This window comes from Sinocyclocheilus anshuiensis, unplaced genomic scaffold (assembly GCF_001515605.1).
Source record: "Sinocyclocheilus anshuiensis isolate Anshui unplaced genomic scaffold, SAMN03320099.WGS_v1.1 scaffold363, whole genome shotgun sequence".
NCBI classification, from domain to species: domain Eukaryota; kingdom Metazoa; phylum Chordata; class Actinopteri; order Cypriniformes; family Cyprinidae; genus Sinocyclocheilus; species Sinocyclocheilus anshuiensis.
Window position 1 is genome coordinate 1129312 of NW_015552568.1, and position 5615 is coordinate 1134926.

Sequence of the window (5615 nt, forward strand, 5' to 3'; positions counted from 1 at the left end):
TAATATATTTTTTATTTTAAATGATTGATTTTTATTTTCCTGAAAAACAAGACAAAAATACTGATTAAAATACTTTTGGTAGTTTGTGCAATAACAAATAAAATAAAATAATATAGATAAATAATATAATAAGGAATACAATAAAGGCTACCAAACAAAAATAATTTGTCAAAATGCATTTTCTTGTTTTTGGCGGAAAAACAAACATCCTTAAATCAACATATTCTCTGAATTTAATTATTTACAATAAACTTATAATATTAAGATACTCTATTATATATAACAAAAAACAAAAATACAGACTAAAATGTTATTGCAAGTTGCATAAACGAATGCAATAAAAGTAATAAGCTAATAAGAAATAAAGGCCACAAAACATCAGTCATCTTGGTGCACTTCCTCTTTTCACTGTATTTGTGACCATTTGTTTAAAATATTTGTGTTAATAGTATGTTTGGGTTTTAAAGGCAACTGCCATCATCCACACGGTGGGAATTAGCAAGCTGTGCAGCATCATGGCCATAGATAATGAAGAGATCGCTCTGGCCACTGCAAACCTGTTCCAGTGTGTCTATGACTCCCTTTCTGGAGGAGACAAGAGAAATGACGGCAAAGAAGAGGCCCTTGTACTCAGTAAGAGAAGACATCTGAATTCAGAGCAACATTACTGAAGATTGCCATAATTTGACCCGATTGAGTGCAACTGAGTTAAAATTGCAAACTGCTCTTGTCCAATGACTGGCAGACTCCAGTAAGGACTTGAAGGATATTCTGCTTGCCTTGTTGGAAATGATCGCAAGCAAGAAGGTGTCTGGACACGGCCGAGACCAGGCTCTGAACCTCCTGACCAAGAATGTGCCAAGAAAAACACAGATAACTCCTTTTCACCATTGACCATGGTATGTTATTCAACATTATAGTATGATAGTGTCATAAATATATCACTGTCATAATAACAACAGCTAAGTGGAAAGCTGTGCATGTGCTTTAATGTATTTGGAGTATTCTGAGCAACCGCGTGTCCGAGAATAATTATTTGCATAAAACGCACCCAAAGCAAAACCTTTTTTTATAGCCTTTGTTCTAATATAAATGTCATCTTAACATGATTATAAGGACATCCAGAGAATGTGCTTTTTGCATATGAATGGTAAATTTCGTATATTTAGAATATAATTTCGTATGAAACTTTTTGGTGAATAAAGATTTGTTCATAGAAATGTTTGTGTGTAAATTTCACAAGCAAATTTCAAGTGTGAACACGTGATTTGTGCTGCTAGGAGGACAGCAATGACATAATTTAATGTAACGTTTTTATGGAAATGTCTCAAAAACAGGTCTGAAGATTCTGAAGGTCTGCGGTCAGGTTCCAGACCTTCCGGATCAGTTGCCGTTGACAGAAAACACACCGCTGATTGCTAGCGTTCTCCTCAACAAGCTCTACGATGACATGCGCTGTGACCCTGAGAGAGATAACTTCAGAGATATCTGTGATGAATACATTAAGTAAGTTCAGCTTTCACTACAAAATTAGGATTGTATATAAACATACATGTGGAGTTGATACTTAATGTCGCTGGTTACCATTAACAGGAGCAGGTTTGACCCCAACGACATGGACAGAAACATCCATGCCATCAATACTCCGTCAGGCATTCTTCAGGGGCCTTTCGATGCGGGCAACGTCCTTGCGGATCATCAGGGCGTTATGGAGATGATGGTGGCCCTGTGTGGATCCGAGCGTGAAGTGGACCAGTTGGTAGCAGTGGAGGCCCTCATTCATGCGTCCACCAAAACCAGCAAAGCCTCCTTCTTCATCAGGGGGAAGTCGTGGCCTAATGGTTAGAGAGTCGGACTTGTAACCCAAAGATTCCTAGTATGGGTCACCATACTTGGCCACATGTCACATCACTTTCACTTTTTTATCACTTTCACTTTCAGTGGAGTAAATCTGCTGAAGGACATGTACAAGAAAACTAAAAATGAGAAGATCAAGATCAGAGCCCTTGTAGTGAGCAGACACTTTATGCACTATTCAAACTGTGTTTGTTGTAGTGTTCATTAGTTATTGAACAAGAGCAGTTGTTATATTTTTGCATATGTAACATGATATATCCAATTTCTTTTCTCAGGGTCTGTGTAAACTGGGATCCGCTGGAGGAGATGATTACAGCATGAGACAATTTTAAGAGGGCTCCACTGAGAAACTGGCCAAGCAGTGCAGAAAGTGTGAATGCCAGCTTTTCTTTATTTGTAGGACTCATATAATATTTTAATATAATATTGTATGAGTTGTGTTCAAACATGCATTAGTGTTCAAAGGTTTGGGGTCAGTAAGATTTTTATTCAGCAATGATGCATTAAATGGATCTGAAAAGTAACAGTAAAGACATTTTGTAATTTTCAAAAGATTTATACTTCAAATAAATGCAGTTGTTTTCAACATTGATAATAAGAAATGCTTCTCGAGCAGCAAATCAGCATATTCGAATGATTTTTGAAGGATGTGACACTGAAGACTGGAGTAATGATGCTGAAAATGCAGCTATGCATCAAAATATATTCAAATATAAGATAGTTCTTTTAAATTGTAATAATATTTCACAATATTACTGTTTTTACTGCATTTCTGGATGGAAAAAATGCAGCCTTGGTGAGCATAAGAGACTTCTTTCAAAAACTTTTTTTTTTAAATCATACCAACCTCTAAACTTTTGAATGGTACTATAGCACTTTTTAAACTTTCTGAGCGCCCCCTAAAAGACAATGTACTGAAACTACTGTCAGAAAATCAAATACATTAACATATATGACCACCTTCATTTACATTGTCAACAGTGCCTATTCAGCATTGCATTTCAACTAGATTTGGTTTATTCCAGGTGGCTCTGCAACCCTACACTTGATGTGCGTACAAGGAAATGGGCCATTGAAGGTTTGGCTTACCTTACAAATGATGCTGATGTAAAAGATGACTTTGTTGAGGATGAAGCAGCCATGAGAGCCATGTTTGAACTTGCCAAGGTGTGTGTTAAAAGATAAAAAGACTGAATTAACTTGATCAACTGTGCAGATTTTTTCAATCCATATGACTTAATAGAGATTTACATATAAATGTACAAATGGCAATACAACATTTTTCTCTTCTAGTCAAAAGATAAGACCATCCTATATGCTGTCGCCTGCACCCTGGTCCATTGCACCAACAGCTATGACAAGAAAGAGATCATCCCTGAGATGGTGCAGCTGGCCAAGTTCTCCAAACAACACGTCCCTGAGCAGCACCCGAAGGTAACATACACAGAATCCTGTGATGTGGCAAATCAATCTTTAAAATTACAAATACTCCATGTAGTTTCTCAATAAATTTATGCTTAAGTATACAACAAGAACAAAAAATGTTGTTTGAATTAGTTTTAGATAAGGTCTGTGATGTCAAACTGCAGGACACTGCTTGAAATGTTATGCTGGACGAGTTAATATATACATTTTAAAACATTTCTCTTGTGCTTTAGGATAAGAAGGACTTCATTGAAAGGCGAGTAAAGAGGCTATTGAAAGCTGGAGCCACATCAGCTCTCGCTATCATGGTCAAAGCAGATAATTCTATCCTGACTGATCAGACCAAAGAGATGCTAGCAAGGTAAGACTCAAAAATGGGTCAAAAGTCTATTCTGATAAGGTAGGCTGCAAACACAGCTTGTTTTGCACTGTGAATTACTGACTTCATCAAATGAAACCATTGAAATTCAAGAAACATTTAGACACCACAGTTAATAAAAGACTATTTATTGATTTCTTAAAAATATATATTTTATTACACTTTTTTTTATTGTCATTTTTTACATCCTGTGTTGTAATCCCTAGACCCTGATGCTAAAACTACCATTCTAAAATCTAATATGGGCTGATGATTTGTTGTCTAATATGCTGCTGAAGTTAATAGTCTTACTATTTTTGTCCACCCAGAATGTTTCTTGCCTTGGCAGAAGATATTAAAGATCGTGGCACAATTGTAGCTCAAGGTAAAAAACCACAGACCAAACACATTCCCAGTAGATACTTCAGTAAATCTTTTGAAATTAAAATTTTCACTACTATGTGCTACAGGCTTTGCTACCATTAGCCCTGGAGGGAACTGACAAAGGAAAAATAAAGGCCAGCCATGCTCTGGCAAAGATAGCAGCCGTCTCCAACCCTGAAATCGCCTTCTCTGGCGAGAGGGTAAGATAACCTTTAACATGTTTATCACTGTGAAAGTCAGAAGAATAAGCAAAATACATGAAATGCTCTAAAATAACAATTTTTTGTAATGCTAAAAGATATGTATACATTGCACAGTAATGAAAACATAATATCTTACTTTGCATATGTTTGTTTGCATGTTTTTTGAGCACATAAAAATCGAATACCTAATTTTCCATATATCTATCCTTTCTGTAACAGATATATGAAGTTGATTCATGACTGGTCATACATTTTCAATTGGAGACAGATCTGGACTGCAGGTAGGCCAGTCTAACACATTCACTCTGTCTCTACGAAACCACGCTGTTGTAGCACATGCAGAATAAGAGCTGGCATTGTCTTGATCTAATAACCATAGACTTCCCATGAAAGACATCATCTTGATGGCAGTATATATCTCTGTACAATCCCAATATACTGTATGCCTCCATGTCAATAGTACCTTCGCACATATGCCAGTCACCCATGCTGTTTGCTCTGCTGCACCCCCATACCATGACAGACATTTGCTTTTGCTTCTGTCGCTAATGAAAGTCTGGATGGTCCCTTTGGTCTTTGGGACTGAGAACTCAAAATCCATTTTTCCTGGAAACAAGTTGAAATGTGGACTCATCTGAGTACAGCACACATTTTCACTGTCTTTTTGACTATCTGAGATGAGTTCTGGCCCAGAGAACCTGGCAGCATCGCTGCCTAGGATTGATGTATAGCTTTCTCCTAGAGTAACAGATATTCAAGTTGCATTTCTTTATGCAGCAGCAGACTGTGTTAAGTGACAGCAGTTTTCTGAAGTACTCATGAGCCCATGTGGCTATATTTCACACTGCAGCATGATGGTTTCTTATGCAATGCCATCTGAGGGCTCAAAGGTCAAGCACATTCAACTGAGGTTTCCTGCCTTGCCCTACATACAGTGGGTACGGAAAGTATTCAGACCCCCTTCAATTTTTCACTCTTTGTTATATTGCAGCCATTTGCTAAAATCATTTAAGTTAATTTTTTTTCCTCATTAATGTACACACAGCACCCCATATTGACAGAAAAACACAGAATCGTTGACATTTTTGCAGATTTATTAAAAAAGAAAAACTGAAATATCACATGGTCCTAAGTATTCAGACCCTTTGCTCAGTATTTAGTAGAAGCACCCTTTTGATCTAATACAGCCATGAGTCTTTTTGGGAAAGATGCAACAAGTTTTTCACACCTGGATTTGGGGATCCTCTGCCATTCCTCCTTGCAGATCCTCTCCAGTTCTGTCAGGTTGGATGGTAAACGTTGGTGGACAGACATTTTTAGGTCTCTCCAGAGATGCTCAAATGGGTTTAAGTCAGGGCTCTGGCTGGGCCATTCAAGAACAGTCACAG

General features: G+C 37.3%; 1 long non-coding RNA gene and 1 pseudogene across 1 annotated transcript in view; both read left to right on the top strand.

Moving 5' to 3' along the window:
- Positions 1 to 4126, top strand: part of LOC107664978 (protein unc-45 homolog B-like) — a 7034-nt pseudogene extending 2908 nt beyond the window's left edge.
- A 204-nt stretch (positions 4127 to 4330) lies between these two features.
- LOC107664967 (uncharacterized) overlaps positions 4331 to 5615 on the top strand; it is a 6010-nt gene continuing 4725 nt past the window's right edge. The window contains exon 1 of the long non-coding RNA XR_001631505.1: positions 4331 to 4508. This is a non-coding gene — a long non-coding RNA (uncharacterized LOC107664967). The remainder of the gene's footprint in view (positions 4509 to 5615) is intronic.